Source organism: Diabrotica virgifera, chromosome 6 (genome assembly GCF_917563875.1).
Source record: "Diabrotica virgifera virgifera chromosome 6, PGI_DIABVI_V3a".
NCBI classification, from domain to species: domain Eukaryota; kingdom Metazoa; phylum Arthropoda; class Insecta; order Coleoptera; family Chrysomelidae; genus Diabrotica; species Diabrotica virgifera.
Window position 1 is genome coordinate 196,487,374 of NC_065448.1, and position 19,424 is coordinate 196,506,797.

A 19,424-nucleotide genomic window follows, 5' to 3' on the forward strand; every position below is an offset into this window, starting at 1 on the left:
TACGTAACAGTAGTTTTTGTTTTTAGATTATATTATGCAGAAAGTCAGTTTTTTGCCTCTCCTGTAAAATTTTAATTTAATGAGATACGAGGTTTTCACACTAAGCCATCGTTATGCTCTTTCATTTGACATCTGCAGAATGGTTCTAACCACGGTTATTATACTTTATTACGGTCACAGTGGTTATATATTCTGTGTTACTGTTGTCTTGACCGACGATGGTGGGGAGACTTATACTTTTGACTTTACGTCACAAGAATACACAATCCCATATTTCTAAATGATTTTCAGTCATTGAATGTGTGTTATTGTGTAGGTATATATGTGTATTATTTGCGTTATTATTAAATAATAAGACAAATAATACACATTTTATCTTATACCGGGTGGTGAATCGTAAAACGGGCCATATGAAACTAAATCTAAAGATCTAAATTGTTGAATTCCTGCTTCCCTAATTATTTTACATCAAAAGTCATGAGAGAATACTTGTATAGAATTAAAATCTGTATTAAAATCAAAAGTTAAAATTGTTCTACGGTTTAAATGAATTCCAAAATTTTGAAAAATATGATACATTTGCTTCAATAGGTATGCGTGTAAAAGTTAGGCCACACGCTACTATTTAACTGACAGTGCTCACACCATTGACTGAATAAAAAATCTTTATTATTAATAATTTCTCTGCAACTGAGGGTATCTTATCAACTGTATTGTTTTTAAACAATAAATAATGATAAAATAAAAATATTGACAGTTCAAAAATGTGAACATTATTGCATTGTGTGTGGCCTAATTTTGGGCAGAAAAACTGAAATGTATTACATTTTTACAAAATTTTGGAATATGTTTACACAACTGAATAAATCGGTTTGAAATTTTTGTCACGTATTATAGGAGAGTGCAATTAGAACGAAAACATGCATTGTTTCGGAAAAATTCAAACAAACTTATATTTTTCTAAACATTTTTTATTAGTTTATATACATGTTAAAGTAAAAAGTTCTGCTAACAGATTTGCCCGCTAATTGTTTATTAATTGTTTAAACAATAACAATTGTTTTGTATAAATAATTTTAAAAATGTTGTTGACTCCATCATTTTACTTTGATCAAATTCGTTTTTGATTATACTGAATCCGAATATGGCATTACAATTTAAACATTCTTATACAGAAGCTCTTATACAGTATGTCTGCGTAGCTAGGAACCACATGCAAAACTTTTTTATTATCAATTTTACGAAAAAAAGTTATTCCTCATAAAATGCTCTGGAGAGTCAAAAACTTAAAACTTAACCGTCATATATCAAATTTTATCAATTTTATACGAGTTATGTCAAAAATATAAATTTCGTTAAAAAGTAAAGTACCTTCATATTCCAGAATATGAAAAAATGTTATTATGAAAAGTTGTTTGAAATTAAAAACTAGGTTTTAATATACAATTACATCATTCTAATCGAAAAAGATGTATTTTAATTATTTTTCAAATTACGGACACCCATCCTCATTTTATTACAATTATGATAACTAGTTTATTATCAATTTTACGAAAAAAAGTTATTCTTCATAAAATGCTCTACCTGGACTAAAATCTAAGATGCAACTAACAGATATCAAACTTTTTCAATTTTATATGAGGTATGTAAAAAATATGAACTTTACTTAAGGGTTAAGTGCCTTTATTATTCACAATATTTTAATTAGAAGGATTTAATTGAAAACTGAAACATATTTTTTAATTCCAAACAACTTTTTTTATAACAATTTTCGATATTGTGAAATATAAAGGTACTTTACTCTTGAGTGAAATTCATATTTTATGAAATACCTCGTATAAAATTAATAAAATTTGATATTTTGATGGCTGCATCTTAGCTTATATACAATGCAGAGTATTTTATAAAGAATAACTTTTTTTCGTAAAACTGATAATAAAAAAGTTATCACTAGGTCTCAAGTTACGCAGACATACTGTATAAGAGCTAAAAAAAATTTTTTTTGTTGAACATTTATTATTGTTGAAGCTAATTATTAAATGTATTTTAAGTAAGTTTTATAGAAAAAAGTTTTGATCACTTCGTATAAACATTTTTTTAACTGGTAATTTTCGGTTTTTGTATTACATTTTTGTTATCTTTCTAAATTTTCTCAAAAAGAATTAGTTTATTTCATTTATAAAGTAAAATAATTTAGTGCATTTTAAAGATTACATCCTAAGCTTTTAAAAAGCACCTATAGAACTGTACTAAATCTGTTCAAACTTGAGTAATACCGTCTTAAATTGGTGGTAATTCTGTTAAACTACAAAGTTTTCAAAAATTACATTTTTTGAGACGTCGTATCATTTGAATTAAATTTTTGAGATTTTTTTTGAGAGAAACATCGTTTAGTAAGATATTTGAAAGGTAAGTAGTGCAAAATTGAGAGTTTTAGAAGAAAAATTGTATTAGTTACACATTTTTAAATCATTTTTAAACCAAATTCATGTAAAACTTATTTTCCACCCACACCATTCTTATGCCCATACATTTTATTTCTTTTTATTACTACCATACGATAGCTAAATTATTCTTCCTTCAAGTTCAATTTGTAAAATTTCATTAATTTGATCCATTAGTTAAAGAATTACATTAAAATTACTCAACCGTGCACTTCGCCGTACGCTAGTTTACAGTGCGCCAAAGTTTGTGAGAAAGGTGACTTAAGAGTTATAAATAAAAAATTATAGAAGCTACAGATTTAATTTTAGAAAAATCTTTATAGAAGGTTTTTTTGTAAGATTTTCTGACTTTTTCAAAGGTCAAGTCACTTTTTTCTAGAATTTATATTTTCGAAGTTATTTAAAAAAAAACATCTAATTTCGCAGTTCATTTGTTTAATAAAAAATGAAGCACCCACTTCTCGAGTAGAACTTTTTGATATGTTGTTTATTAAACATTTCTTAATGAAATTACCAAAAGTTCTATCTTGTTTGATTTTTTCCGAAGTGAAAATCTATAATATGCACTCCCCAAGCACCAAAGAACCCTCATTTGACGAAAATTTCAAAGCTGTACACTAATTTTTACAATAGTTATGAAATTACTTTTTTTTAGTATATGAGTTAATCAAACTTTGTGATACGCCATTTTAAAGCCTTTTCCGTGCTCTCGAAGATGTTTGTATTAAAAACACCATAAGTTTAACCGTTTTCCATTGATTTAAAGAAAAAGGAAAGAAGACCGCCTCTTGACATATAATTGTTTATAAATAAAAATGGCCGCCAGATCCTAAGCAAGAAATAGTTATAATTTATTCTTATAGTTATTACTTGTCGAAAAAATGCTTCTTAACCCTGGCTGTTGAAGTGCCATAGAAAAAACCTTATTACCCTGGACTAATAATAAGCATACCAGAATATCGAACAAGAAAAAGAACAAGTCTAAAAGTTCTCTGCAAATAAATTTGGACGATGCAGTCTATGAATCTAAAATACGCAATTTGTCGACTAAAAGTGAAGTTAGCAGTTTTTGTGATAACATTTTAATCGACATTAGCAGGTTATAAATTGCTAACAAATTAGAAGTGCTTAGCTTGATTGGTTCACCTATTCATCATTTTTGAAAGCTATGTTATCTATTTAATAGAAGTAGATATAAATTAGTATAGCAAATTATTGTTATAGGCGACGCAAATAGTCATTAAAAAGCCCAAATCCTACCATTTTTGTGGCAATTGAATTAACCTCAATGAAACTTTTTGCATTCGATCCGTAAAAGCCTTAGAAAACTTTTTGAACAAAAATGAAGATGATAAAATGATAATTGCATTATTGAAAAAGGAAAATGTATTTCTCGAAGTGATAAAAATGATACATTTGTAATTCGGAAGTAATTGACGAAAATGATGGGCTTCGTCTCCTGGAATTTTATCAAACTTGGATACAAAATCAATGCAAACTTGTTAATCAAGTTTCTAGGGTCTTCTTTTTTGTGTGCCGTGCTTGTTTTCAAGCGTTGGCTATCGTCGTATTAACAAGCCGGTGAAATGTTTCTCGGTCGGCAGCTATATGAAACAATTCCTCGACCGTTCGTCCTGTCCATTGTCAAATGTTACGCAGCCAGTACAGTTGTTTTATTCCAACCCAACATTTTCCTTCTACTTTGGCCTGAATAATCAACCGGAGTAAACGATATTTAGATCCTCTCATTATATGACCGAAGTATTGAACCTTTCTCATTTTTATCATCATCCAGCCTCAAAAGTCCACTGCTGAACATAGGCCTCCTCCCCTCGTTTCCAACCCCATCTATCCTGCGCCGCCCTCGTCCAGTTTTTATTTACCTTTCTTAAGTCGTCAGTCCATCTTGTAGGCGGTCGACCGACGCTTCTCTTGTCTTCTCTTGGCCTCCATTCCAATAACCTCTTCGTCCATCGCCCATCTGTCATTCTGGCTACGTATCCAGCCCATCTCCACTTCAACCTGGCTATCCTCTCGATGACGTCAGTCACCTTTATTCTTCTCCTGATTTCTTCGTTTCTGATTTTGTCTCGCAGAGTTATTCCTAACATTGACCGCTCCATTCTTCTCTGCGTGACTCTTAGTTTGGTAGCCGAGGCTTTAGTTACGGTAAGTGTTTCTGATCCATACGTCAAGACTGGGAGGACTCACTGATCGAATACCTTTCTCTTTAGACATGTGGGTAACTCACTTTTAAAAGTTTCTCTCAGTTTTCCAAATGCTGCCCACCCAAGACCGATTCTTCTCTTTAGCTCATGAGTCTGGTTATCCCTGCCAATCGTAATTTCATGTCCCAGGTATTTATATCTATCTACGAGTTCTATTTCCTTCCCACCAATACTGATGTTCTGGTTGGGTACCAAATTTGTCATTATTTTTGTTTTTGAGATGTTTATATTTAAACCAACATTTTCTGTAGCTACAACGAGTTCTTGTACCATCTCTCTTGCCATACCTAGATCCTCTCGCTCATTTTTATGACGTTGAACAATTCTCGCTCTTTGTGCATGGTCTCCAGCACACGTTCCTTGGATATGTGCGCTGTCCACGGGATTCTGAGCATGCGACGGTAAGGCCCGGCGCAAATTGAACCTAAGCGAGACACAACCTGCACCGGCGGACCGCGTAGACCGTTCTGCGCATCCTACTATCAGTTCATGCGTTCGCAGGTCTAGCTTGGGAATGTTTGTCATCGGCGTACAGTTTTCTTGGATCGTGGGACGCGTGACTCAATTCTAAGTTGTGATTTTTTTGCGAGATGGACGTTGAAAAGCTGATAGAACTCGTTCGAAATTATCCCATCGTATATGATAACAGCCACGAGGATTATATGAGGACGAAAAAAAGACGAGGTATGGGAGAAGATAGGAAACGAACTGAATACGAATGGTAAATGCAATTTACTGTGATAAATAAAAATATTAGTACATATAATCAAAACCCAACACCGCTTTGTCATTAAAATTCTGCTAACTTTATTAGGTAGTCGTAGACAAAATAAACGGCGATAGAAAATACGCCTTTACAAGAACACATTATTAGAAAAATGTTACTTAAAACGAATAGTCCTGGACACCGCGTAACAAAAAAAAAGTTGACTAATAGCAAGCTGAAAATTTGTTAATATGGTTCTTTTCATGAGCATTTTTCAGTGCGTCACAAATGATAGAAAAAAAGGTTAGTCCCTGATAAATACACATTTATGACATTTATTCTAACATGGCATTAGCGTAAATGTATCTGGTCGGACAAACTTTAATGTATGGAGCACTGGAATAGGGGAAGCTTTAATTGTGGAATTGTGGAACAAGTCAACTATGGAACAAGATTTGGAACGTCAGACTACAAAAACCTCCCATGTATTTTATCGGACAGAACTTCCAATTGATTTCTTACTCTTTTATTAAACTCTCATGCTATTTATCACCTGTCATTTCCTGTCATTTGACATGTTCTACGTGTCGGACTTATTAAAATGCACAGTTGGTGATAAATACCAGTCTGATTTGTGCATGAGAGTTTAATGAATGGGTAACAAATCAATTGGAAGTTCTGTCCGACAAAATACATGGGACGTTTTTGTAGTCTGACGTCCCAAATGTTTAACCTGTTCCACAATTAAAACTTCCTCTGTTCCAGTGTTCCCATACATCAAGGTTTGTCTGACGAGACACCGTTAAGCTATTAGGTAACAAATTTTCAGCTTGCTATTAATCAACTTTTTTTTGGTACGCGGTATCCAGGGCTAGAAATACAATGTCACAAATGATGGCGTAATCCCCTTTATATAGGTATAAAAATTTTATATTATTCATTTCTTAAATCTACACATTAGGTGCGCTCGTGGGTACAGTTGACAAATTGTCGCCGACAATTTCTAACCTCACTTAATATAAATAATACCGTTAATGGATAAATATACAAGGTATATTTACTTTCAATTAATATTAATAACTAATTATTAAATTATACTAGGTAAATATACCTTGTATATTTATCTATTAACGATATTATTTATATCATTTTAAAGTGCGCATGCGTTTTGCTGCTAATTTGCCACCGACTAGTCGCCGACAGGCTCCCTCGAACGCACTTATTTTCATTGAAAAATGATTTATTATTTAAAAACCGTTAAGGATATCTGTGAATATCGCATTACCCTCAAATAAAATTTGTCATCATTATATTAGGTAATACCTATTTACATTTTTGTTTATGCTTAAAAACAAAATATGTAGACGAGATATAAATATAATAAGTGCGTTCGCGGGTGCCTGTCGACGACTAGTCGGCGACAAATTAGCAGCAAAACGCATGCGCACTTTAAAATGATATACATAATATCGTTAATAGATAAATATATAAGGTATATTTACCTAGGATAATTTAATAATTGGTTATTAATATTAATTAAAAGTAAATATACCTTGTATATTTATCTATTAACGGTATTATTTATATTAAGTGAGGTTAGAAATTGTCGGCGACAATTTGTCAACTGTACCCGCGAACGCACTTTATAGGTAAGCAGTTTTGACTATAGAAAAATGCACTCATGCAAATAATGCGTTGTTGGTGTGGTAGTTGGTAGTAATTTATTACACAGTTAAAATCATAATTGGATATATTACTAATATTTTAAATTCATTGAAGATATAATTTTAAAAATTTAACGGAGGGATCATTAAACACTTCTGATATTATTTTAAATATATATTGTGTGCAACCGTTTTTGCAATCACAAACAATGCAGTGTTTAACTTATGCGGTTATAAAGGTATGTAGAAATAAAATATTCAGTATAAGATATCTTTTTATGCGCCCTATTATGATCAAATTCGATGTTTTCGAAAGTCATGCCGCTACGAGTACTAGGGAGATGTTAGGTATTTAAAACGTTACAAGTACGGAAATACGGATTTAAAGTTGCCTACTCAATTTAGTACAAGGATCATATACATCAGTATTTTGTAATCAGTATTTGTACTCAGTACCACTGAGAATCGGTATCAAAGTAACCGTTACACGTCCGCACTGATTTTGCCCGTCTCTATTTGTTACGGCGACAGACAACGGTCGGGTTGGCTTGTGTTCAATATGCGGTGCGCTAGAAAAATAGCTGCACGGGTCACCCGTCCCGCCGGCGCCGGTTGTGTCTCGCTTAGGTTAAATTTGCGCCGGGCCGCATATTTACAGATGCTTGCGTGTGTAGACACCAGGGTGTTGAAATCAGTTAGGGTTTGGAGAAACGGTACATTTACAGATGCTAGCGCGTGATGACACCACGGTGTTGAAACCAGTTAGGGTTTGGAAAAACAGTACGTTTACAGACGCTAACGTGTGTTGACACTAGGGTGTTGAAATCAGTTAGGGTTTGGAAAAACAGTACATTTACAAATACTAACAGATTTGGACACCAGAGTGTTGAAACCAGCTAGCTTTTTTAGTGCTTATACATGCATATATGCTAACGGCTATTGACTTTGATTTTATATACCTACTGTTGTGGAAAAATATTTAAGTGATTTAGGTATTAATAAATAATTAAACGTTGTTGGGATATAAACAATAATATATTAACACAAAAAACAACATAAAAAATAATGTTGTTCTGAAGCTATGTGCTTGTGGCATTTTTATAATTAACTATTTAGATGGGAAATAAGCCACAATTAAATTTAAAAAAAAATAATTTTATTAACGGTTCGACGCCCAAATCGGGTGTCGTTGTCAAAATACAAAATACGTAAACTAAATTAAACAAAAATGTTGTTTAGTAAAAAATGCTTTAAAATGTATAATATATGTATGATTTGCCAATATAAATGAGTCAGATTAAAAAAATTATTAGTAGAATTTTTTACTAAGCAACAACATTTTTGTTTAATATACAGGGTGTTTGGTAAAGAATGGGCCATAGCTTAACCTCAGGTTCCCGAGGTTAAAATAGGCCGATTTAAGCTAACTTACCTTAGTACAAAGTTTATAATAACCGAGATACAGGGTGTCAAAGTTAAACTTTTTTTTTTTATTTATTATTGAATATTTCCTGACAGATATGAGATAACACCATGAAATTTGGTGTGTGGGGTTTTTTTGGGTCGATAAAACTAAATTCCCTACAAAAAATTATATATTGCCCAGAGGGCGCCACATACGCCTTTCAGAACTTATTTATGACGTTAAATTTTTTTTATTCCTCACTCTGTATAATTTTGACATTAAAATTTTTATTCTCCTATTAGTTTTACTTAAAAAAGCTATACTTCTTTCATCTCTCTAAACTCAACGGTTTTCGAGATAAACGCATTTTAAATCTGCGATACACCATCATTTTTAGCATAATATCATTGTAGTTACACCCGAAAAATAACTTAAAACCATAATAATTGTGCCAGTTCTCAAATTTATGGCATTGCATCGCAAATTTCATTTGAAGAAATTTGCGATACATTTTTGGATAATTTTATGGTTTTAAGTTCTTTTTCTGATGTAACTACAATGATATGCTAAAAATTATGTTGCACCGCAGATTTAAAATGCGTTTATCTCGTAAACGGTTGAGTTTATGGAGATGAAAGAGGTATACCTTTTTTAAGTAAAACTAATAGGGGAATACAAATTTTAATGTCAAAATTATACGGAGTGACGGATAAAAAAATTGAACGTATTAAATTAATGCTGAAAGGCGTATGTGGCGCCCTCTGGGCAACACATAACTTTTGGTAGGGAATTTAGTTTTCTCGTCCCGAAAAACCCCCACACACCAAATTTCGTGTTGATGTCTCATGCCTGTCAGGAAATATTCAATAATAAATAAAAAAAAAGTTTAACTTTGACACCCTGTATCTCGGTTATTATAAACTTTGTACTAAGGTAAGTTAGCTTAAATCGGCCTATTTTAATCTCAGGAACCTGAGGTTAAGCTATGGCCTATTCTTTACCAAACACCCTGTAGTAGTATTTTTTATTTTGACAACGACACCCGATTTAGGCATCGAAACGTTAATAAAATTATTTTTTTCAATTTAATTGTGGCTTATTTCCCATGTAAATAGTTAATTGTACAAATTCCACAAGCAAATACCTTCAGAGCAACATTATTTTTTTATGTTGTTCTTTTGTGTTAATATATTATTGTTTATATCCCAACAACGTTTAATTATTTACTAATACCTAAATCACTTAAATACTTTTCCACGGCAGTAGGTATATAAAATCAAACTCAATAGCCGTTAGCATTTATGCATGTATATTAATTACTAAAAAAGCTAGCTGGATTCAACACTCTGGTGTCCAAATCTGCTAGTATTTGTAACTGTACTGTTTTTCCAAACCCTAACTGATTTCAACACCTTAGTGTCAACACACGCTAGCGCTGTAAACGTACTGTTTTTCCAAACCCTAACTGATTTCAACACCGTGGTGTCAACACGCGCTAGCATGTGTAAATGTACTGTTTTTCCAAACCCTAACTGATTTCAACACCCTGGTGTCTACACACGCAAGCATCAGTAAATATGCCGCCGGGCCTAACACCACAACTCGAACTCGCTGCCTTGCTTATTCTGACTATACAGGGTGTCCAGAAACTCTACCGACAAAAGAAGGCAGGTGATTCCTCAGATAATTTTATAACAATTTAACCCAATTCATCTAGTCCGAAAATGCTTCCTAAAGGAGCTAGAGTTATTTGAAGATGGCGTCTGATAATTAGTTTTTCTCAAATATCTCCAGAACGCTTCTATTTAGAAAAACGAAAATTGGTAAACACATTTACCTTCTAGAGAAAAATCGACTTCATCCATTGAAAATTTCTAGTACCGATCATAGGCGTCCGTTTTGGGTAGGGAAACAGTTATATTATCGCAAAACTTTTTTGTTTTTTATTTTTAAGCATTTTTTAGTCTGGATTATTAAAATGTAAGGTATTATAGTACTTAAAGGTAGTTTAATTTGATAGGATACATCGTTTTCTAGAAAAATCGATTTGAAAATTTTTCATTTTTTTTAATATCAAAAAAAATTCAAAAAAAAAACTATTTAGAAAAACGAAAACTGGTACGTTTTCGTACGTAAGAATTTTTGACATTATATTATTAAGTAATGAGGTATTCAAGTACTAAAAGTTATTCTTGCTTTAAGTTGGTAAAATAGACGGTTTTTGTTTGAAAAATTTTTAAATTTTTTTTTCAAATTCAGGAAACGAAAAATTTTCAAATCGATTTTTCTAGAAAACGGTGTAGTCGAGGAAATGAAGCATTTTGGCTCGCAATTTTTTCGTCCAGCATGAATTTACTTGAAATTTTCATAGAAGGTAGGGAATAGTCCAAGGATCATTTTCTATATCATACCGCTGTACGCTAAAACCTTGGAGGTGGTTACCACCCCATCTCGGAGGTGGGAATTTTTTATTACATTTTAACCACGTAAATCGATGTAAAAAGTAACTCTAAGAAAAATGTTTTTTACATTTTCTTCGTAAAACTAATATTTTTCGAGTTATTCACGCTTGAACGTAACAGTTTTTCGACGAAAAAATTAACTTCTTTAGAGGGTTTTTGAGAATACCTCGAAAAATATGCATTTAATCAAAAAAACTGCAGATAACAAAATTGTATCTTTTAGTAACACAAATCAAATTCTATAATATCTTTAAGACCAATACAAACCAAGATGCGGCATGTTAAAAGTTAGCTTTTTTCGTCAAATGCATAATATTTAATGTTCAAAGCCAAATAACGGAAAAACTTTGCATTTTTGAGGAAAATTTAAATAATATTTTTTAAGCATACAATTAGTTATTTCAAAAAATAATAATAAAAAATTTCTAACATAAAAATTTAGCGACTTATGATCTCAAAAATATCGGTACCTGCTTTTGTCTACGAAAAAATCAATGAAAACAACCCGCTAACTATCCTCCCAATTAAACATTGGTCTTAACCTTTCTGTAATTCCTTGTATATTTGTATTACCTATACACTCAAGAAGGTTAACCTATTTAAAAGTCCTAATTTTAGAAAAATTTGAGTTTAAAGAATAATTAATTTTTGCAATTTCGTATTTTTTACCATTTATTTCGAAATATATCCGAAAATACTGGAGTTACGAAAAAACTAAAACTACTAAATTGTAGCTTTTTTAATAGTGAACATTTTCTTGTACACAGATTTTAATTACAGTGAACAGTTAGCGAGATATAGCTGTTTAAAACCTCTATTTACGAGCAAACACCCCCTTGTTCGAGCCCTTTAAACCCACCCCAATTAAAGACTAAGGGATCTTACGAAATTTTATTTACACATTCTTATACCTCTTCAAAAATCCTACAAAACCGTTTTTGAAAAAACTTTGTATCGCCAAAAATGAAGGAGCAATGTTTATAAAACAATTTTTTTTCGAAAAATTCGAATAGTCCGCATATGGAGCGTTTTCAATGTATGTATAATACCACAGAACCGGTTCGTATAATGGAAGATGACTGAAAAACTATTTGTAGTTGTATTTGTGCATATTTGTAAATTCGTATTTTTGTGTAAATAATGCCCGGTTGCACCAACAAATCTTAAGCTTAAGTCGAGAATATCATAAGAATTAATATAATATAATTATAATATATTACAATAAGAGCACCATAATATAATAATAGATATAATTGATAATAAGGTAAGAATCTAAAATTATGGTGCAACGTAAGTGATACCCAAGGAGCACCTATCTATAAGTAGAGCTTAGCTAAGCTGGAGCTTAAGATCTGTTGGTGCAACCAGGCATAAATGTTTTTGTAATTCTTTAATTCTACTTTTTTTCTATATAGATATATTAAATATCTACTTATAAAAATTGTAATATTATTAAGGGTGGTTTTTAAAGGTTGAAATATTATATTATATCTTAAAGTCTAAAGCATAAAACAATCATTATTTAACCAATCAAAATCAAATTTTACTCATATTAAAGTTTACAATGTTTTTATCTAATTATTGACAATAAGGAGTACTTTACACCCCTAAAAATAATCAACGCCCTTGAGCATGATATAGAATATAAAGTACAGGGTGAGATGATCCTAATCCTAAATTTTTATGTAAATCTTTATTAGTAAATTTTTTAAATATTTTATATATAGCTCCAAGACGGATGGTTTTAAGGGTTTAAATATTATGGCAGTATATCTTAAAGTATAAAACAATCACTATGTAACTAATAAGAACCAAATATTGACAATATTAAAGTTTAAAATATTATTTTATAATTGTTAACAATTAGGGGTAGTTTTCACCCTTAAAAAACCAAAAGCGTACAACGGGTTAATATAGAAAATGAACTAGAGGGTGAAATGAGCCTAATCCCAAAATTTTGTACAAATCGATGCTGGACGAAAAAATTGCGAGGTTTTGCCATTTTTTCAGTTTCATTCCCTCCACTAGTGTATTCTACCGACTTAAAGCAAGAGTACCTTTTGGTACTAGAATACCTTACAATTTAATAATCCAGTATCAACAATGCTTAAAAGTTAAATACAAAAAAGTTATGTGATAAAATAACCGTTGCCCCACCCAAAACGCACGCCTATGACTGGTACTAGAAATTCACAATAGATGGAATCGATTTATCTCTGGAAGATAAATATGTGTACCAATTTTCGTTTTTCTAAGTAGAACCGTTCTGGAGGTATTAAGAAAAACTAATTACAAGACGCCATCTTCAAAGAGTTCTAGCTCCCTTAGGAAGCATTTTCGGACTAGGTGGATTTGGTTAAATTGTCTTAAAATATTTAAGGAATCTCCTGTCTTCGTTTGTCGGTAGAGTTTCTGGACACCCTGTATAATCATCATAAGTTCATTTTTTTGTACTTATGTTATTGCAATATAAAGTTGTTTGGGATAAACACATTTAAACTAATTGATGAATCACTCTGAAATTTTAACTACAGCTTTAAAACTATAAGATGCGCAATATCAAGGTGTCAGGGAAAGGTTAGACTAATTATTTATAAGCATCAGAAAAAACTATACTGATTCTTACATGTAACCCTTTAACGTTTAACAAAGCTGGAAAAATATTTATATAAGAAATTATATTCCTACGTGAAACTTAACTAAGCATAGATATCTTTTATAGTTATTAAGGTACCAAGGATATTATAAGGATAATAACGCTTGTGGTCAATGGTGTATAGACCGAGGGCCTTCGGCCCGAGGTATATACGTTGACCGAAAGCGTTATTATCATAATACCCTTGGTGCCTTCAACGTTTAATGTCCGACTAAATTATTCTTTATGTGCAAAAAATTTGAATGAATTTTGAATTTACTAGTTTTCAAATAAGTATATTTACCAGAAATAGTCGTAACGTAATTGTGGTAACCATAGTTTTACTTAGAGTTTTATTTGTCAACTTGACAGTATTTAACTCGTTATTTAATTTTAATAGGCCCTAGGGAGTTATTTTTCAATAACACGCCCTTGGACGTTATATCGTACTTAATAGACTTCGAAATAATGTCATTACTTGTCAAATAATAGACCAGTCGGACATTAAATATTTTTTTTCAAATCCTATCCAGATAAAGATAATTCAAAAACAAATACGAAATTTTCTATATTTTTGTCAGAGAAGGTCTTTACGTAATACAGAAATCTATATGCAAAGGCTTTCGCCAAACTACATAACTTTATTAACAGCTATCAAAACAATGGCGATATTATATACGGAGCTCCTGACCTGATTTCGTACCAATAACCCAGCAGGACTTGGAAATTGTTCGAACGTAATAGTAATAACATCAATTACATACCTGGAGAATATTACAATCCCACAAATTCCCCACAAGTTCAAAACATTGTACTATTGTGGTCATAGCTATAACGATGTAGGTATTAATATTAACCGCATTTAATATTATGTAATAGCTTCGAAAGTTACTTAATGGAAATTCATACAAAACACTGAAAACTTTTGTTTTAGAAACTTCCATAAAATTTATTATAAGTTAATGTCCCTTTCGGCAGAGTGCTTTTCTCAAGTGTTATTTTACTGTGTTTAACAATAACAAAAAAAAGTTTTAAGCTATCTTCATATTCAAAATAAAGGCTTTAAACAATATATTAAACTCTATGGAAATTAATCAATTAAAAAATACAGATATAATTTTGAATGACCAATTTGAGACAAACAGCTCCTCACTCCTCAACATATTCAGTTAGATACTTTAAATGACACACACATAGTTAAACACTCACTTGCGAAGGACACCCTGCCGTAACAGCTGTAGGTACATTAAGTTATAAAAATTTTTGTGGAATTATTCAAAACCAAAATTTTCAGTGTTTGATTGTTAGATAACTAATTACAAATTTCGTTTGTTATTTTTAATATTTAATGTAAAATTGCGTCATCAACCTTGTTCTGCGACCATTCGTAGTTACTTATATGTATAATGGGTAAATGAATTTCTCGCGGAAGGTTTACTTTTGTTTGAATCAAAGGAAACCTGTGATTATCACGAAGGTATATTTTTGAAGAATATTTTGAACAAATGATTGAATTCATACTCATACGCCAGTGGCGGCTCGTGGGCTTGGAGACAGGGTCGGCAAGGTTTTTTTGTCTCCTCATATAGGTATACCATCAAACTAAAAGGCTTAAATCATCATAAGAGATTTTGTTGTTTTTTGTTTTTTTATTTGATATACTTGACATTCTCTCTTGCTTCATGGTGTTTCGACAATACGTGTTGATTCTTTTGAGACAAGATAAATCCCGTTTATTTGAAGCAGAAATTGGTGGTAGTGGTGATAAGAAAATTGATGAACAGTTTGTTATAAAGAATTGCAGTACTTACTACATATAATTATACATACATATTTTGTAACTTATCCCACTTTCTGAAAATATTTGGATCGGCATAATTTTTAATTACCTAACTTGTTATAATAAATATCTTGGAAATTCTTTGGCGAAGGTAACTTTTAAATTTTGAATCGTCAAAGAGGTCAAAAATTTGCAAATCTTCAAAATTCGAAAAAGGAGTATCTATTTGCATATATTAGTAGGTATCCAAAATTTCAAGATATACCTACTCGTTTTTCGAGAGATATATGATGTTGTTGTCTTTTTTGGGATGGTTCGGAAATATCAAGCGAATCCAAAATATCACTGCGTAGGTATATATTGGAAACCACTATCATTACGAAAATCTCTGAGATTTTGCACCAGGTTTCGTATTCTATTTTTTGAATAAATAATGTCAGTTGACTGATTTTGAACAATAATGAATATCTTGGGCAAACTCTGTCTTAAAAATATTTAAAAGAGTATTAAAAGAGTAATTATTTAATAAAGTTCTCAAACCGATTGCTTCACGGATCGAGGTATCGCCAATTTCAAAATCGTCGCCTTCGATAATAAAATCAAAAACTTCCAACAGCTGTTCACGAAAATCTGTTACAGATACTAAAAGTACCAGAGATAATCTGCTTAGATAAAACTAATCGATATTTAAAATTTCATCGCGTCTGACAAACTGTTCGCTTTTTTTTTTCGAAACAAATTTGTTCTAAAGCAGTAAGCCGTTTAGGTGAGCTAAACTGGCAACAAAAGACGATATTCTTTATTTTTTTACACTTATCATGCAGAACTATATTCATTATATGCGCATAATAGTGAGTAAATAAAGCTTGTGATGCAATACGTAGTTTTAACTTTTAACTGGAGACCATTCAATTCACTACACATCACAGCAACGCCGTCATAAGATTGCCCCAGTTTGCCCTACCAATTTATTTTTGATATCGAAAAATTTTAATCTGTTCTTTAAAACACCAAAAATATATTCTGCCTTATTGCTTTTACTCACGTCTCTAAAACCTAAAAACCTCTCATAAATATTACCACGTAACGCGTATCGAACAACAATAATTGATAATTGTGAATGACATGATAATCAGAAGTTTCATCTACTTCCAGCGAAAAGCAAATGGTTTTCTAAATCTCAGATTCAATAAAGTTATTCAAAATGTAACTATTTGATTAGGTACAGTCGGGAAAATGAAAGAATACCCATAAACTAACATATAAAACACGCTGTATTTTCCTGTCACCGTGTCACAAAGAAAATTGTCCAGTGCAAGTACATGTAACAATAATTATTACATGTACTTGCGCCGGCCAATTTTTTGTGTGACACGGTGACAGGAAAATACAGCGTGTTTTATATGTTCGTTCATGGGTATTCTTTCATTTTTCCTACTGTATATATATATTGGTTCATTCTGTATTACGAATACACTTCGAATCAGAAAGTAAATATTTCTAAAACAATTTCATTATTTTCTCTATAATTACTTTGACTTTTAACAAATACTTCGATCTATCATGTCCATTAAATGATAATTCCTGACAACTTAAAAAAATTACAATATCAATTAAACGACGTAAAACGGCGTGATTATTTTTGACAATTTCTGCCGATGCGATCTGGCGATGCCAAATGAAACACCGACCGGCAGATTTAAATATGCCGTACCTGCCTACGGAGAGAATGTATGTTCGCTTGCTCATCGACTTGTTATTTCGTTGAGTTTTACGCGTAAATCGTCAAGCTACGGAGTGCTACGGATGAGTTAGGTACCGCAAGTACGGCTAGCCGAAAAGTCAGATGAATGGCTCGGATCATTCATTTTCTGAGAAGTCTGTTATGCGCAGGGATCACTTAACGCTCGGATTGATCAAATCCTTTTTAAAACCATGAATAAAATTTAGTCTGTATTATCTGACAGATTTCTTTTTACTTCACAGATACAAATATTAAAAAAATCTATCTATATAAATGTGTGGGTCGGCACTGCCGACCCTGCCGACCCTGACCGGCCGCCACTGTGATAGACAACGCCAGTTACAACTCCTCATTAGTTAAACGTTTGTGGCATTTTCATTTTTCTAGTAATTAGGGGAGTGCATTTAGATTTTCACTTCGGAAAAAATCAAACAAGATAAAACTTTTTGTAATTTCATTAAGAAATGTTTAATAAACAACATATCAAAAAGTTCTACTCGAGAAGTGGGTGCTTCATTTTTTATTAAACAAATGAACAGCGAAGTTAGATGTTTTTTTAAATAACTTCGAAAATATAATTTTTAGAAAAAAACTGACTTGACCATTGAAAAATTCAGAAAATTCTACAAAAAAAAACCTTATATAAAGGTTTTTCTAAAATTAAATCTCTAGCTTCTGTAATTTTTTATTTATAACGCTAATGTCACCCTTCTCACACACATTGGCGCACTGTAAACTAGCGTTAAAAGAAGTGCACATTTGAGTTTTTTAAATGTAATTCTTTAACTAATAGATCAAAAGAAATTTTACAAATTGGACATGAAAAAGATGAAATAAGCTATCTTATGGTTGTAATAAAAAGAAATAAAATGTATGGACGTAAGTACGGTGTGGGCGGAAAGTGAGCCTTACATGAATTTTGTTTAAAATGATTTAAAAATGTGTAACTAATACAATTTTACTTATAAAACTCTCAAATTTGCACAACTTACCTCTCAATCAACTTACTAAACGATGTTTCATTAAAAAAAAATCTCAAAAATTTAATTCAAATAATACGATGTCTCAAAAAATGTAATTTTTGAAAACTTCGTAGTTTTACAGAATTCCCACCAATTTAAGACGGTATTACTCAAGTTTGAATAAATCTAATACAATTTTTTTGCTATTTTTTTAAAGCTTGGGATGTAGTTTTTAAAAAACACTGAAATATTTTAGTTTAAAAATAAAACAAACAATTTATTTTTGAGAAAACTAAGAAAGATAACAAAAATGTAATACAAAAACCGAAAATTACCAGCTGAAAAAATGTATATACAGAGTGATCAAAACTTTTTTCTGTAAAACTTACCTAAAATAAATTTATTAATAAGCTTCAACAATAATAAATGTTCAATAAAAAATTTTTTTTTAGCTCTTATACAGTATGTCTGCGAACCTTGGAACGTATTGATAACTTTTTTAATATCAGTTTTACGAAAAAAAGTTATTCTTTATAAAATACTCTGCATTGTATATAACATAAGATACAAGCATCAAATATCAAATTTTGTTAATTTTGTACGAGGTATGTCAAAAAATATGAATTTCACTCAAGAGTAAAGTACCTTTATATTTCACAATATCGAAAATGTTTATAAAGAAAAGTTGTTTGTAATTAAAAACTATGTTCCAATATGTAATTATATCCTTCTAATCGAAAATTTGTTTTTTTTTAAATATTCTTTCTAATACATTTTAATTTTTAATATAATTGTGAAAATTATTTGTTTATCTTTTTTTTAAGAATGAAATTCCATATTTGTTTGATTGGATTCTACTTGTTTTTCATTTAAATATCCGCCATTTTGGATCCGCCATTTTGAAATTTAAATTTTTAATCTTTAATTCAGATTCAACGACCTGTTAAAAATAAAGACAATAAATGTTTTAGAAAAATTTTCTTTTTATGTTCTTTTTAGAAAATCCGCATTTTGGATCCGCTATTTTATAGTTTATAACGTTAACATTTAAGTTAGGTTTATCAAAGCTCTCAAAAATAAATATAATATGTAGAAATAAATATATTTTGTAAAGAAATTATGATTTTATCCACAAAAATATCCACATATATGTGAACAAACACGTTTTATAAAAAAAATTCGGATTTTACAACTACTTTTTAAGGATTTTTAAAAAAAATCCGCCATTTTGAATCCGCCATTTTGAATTTGCAAATTGTAATGTCAGATTCGGGTTCAGCATAATCAAAACTAAAATAAAAACATTTTTTATCAAAATAAAATATTGAATTCACCCATATTCTTAACATTATTTATACAAAACAATTGTTATTGTTTAAACAATTAATAAACAA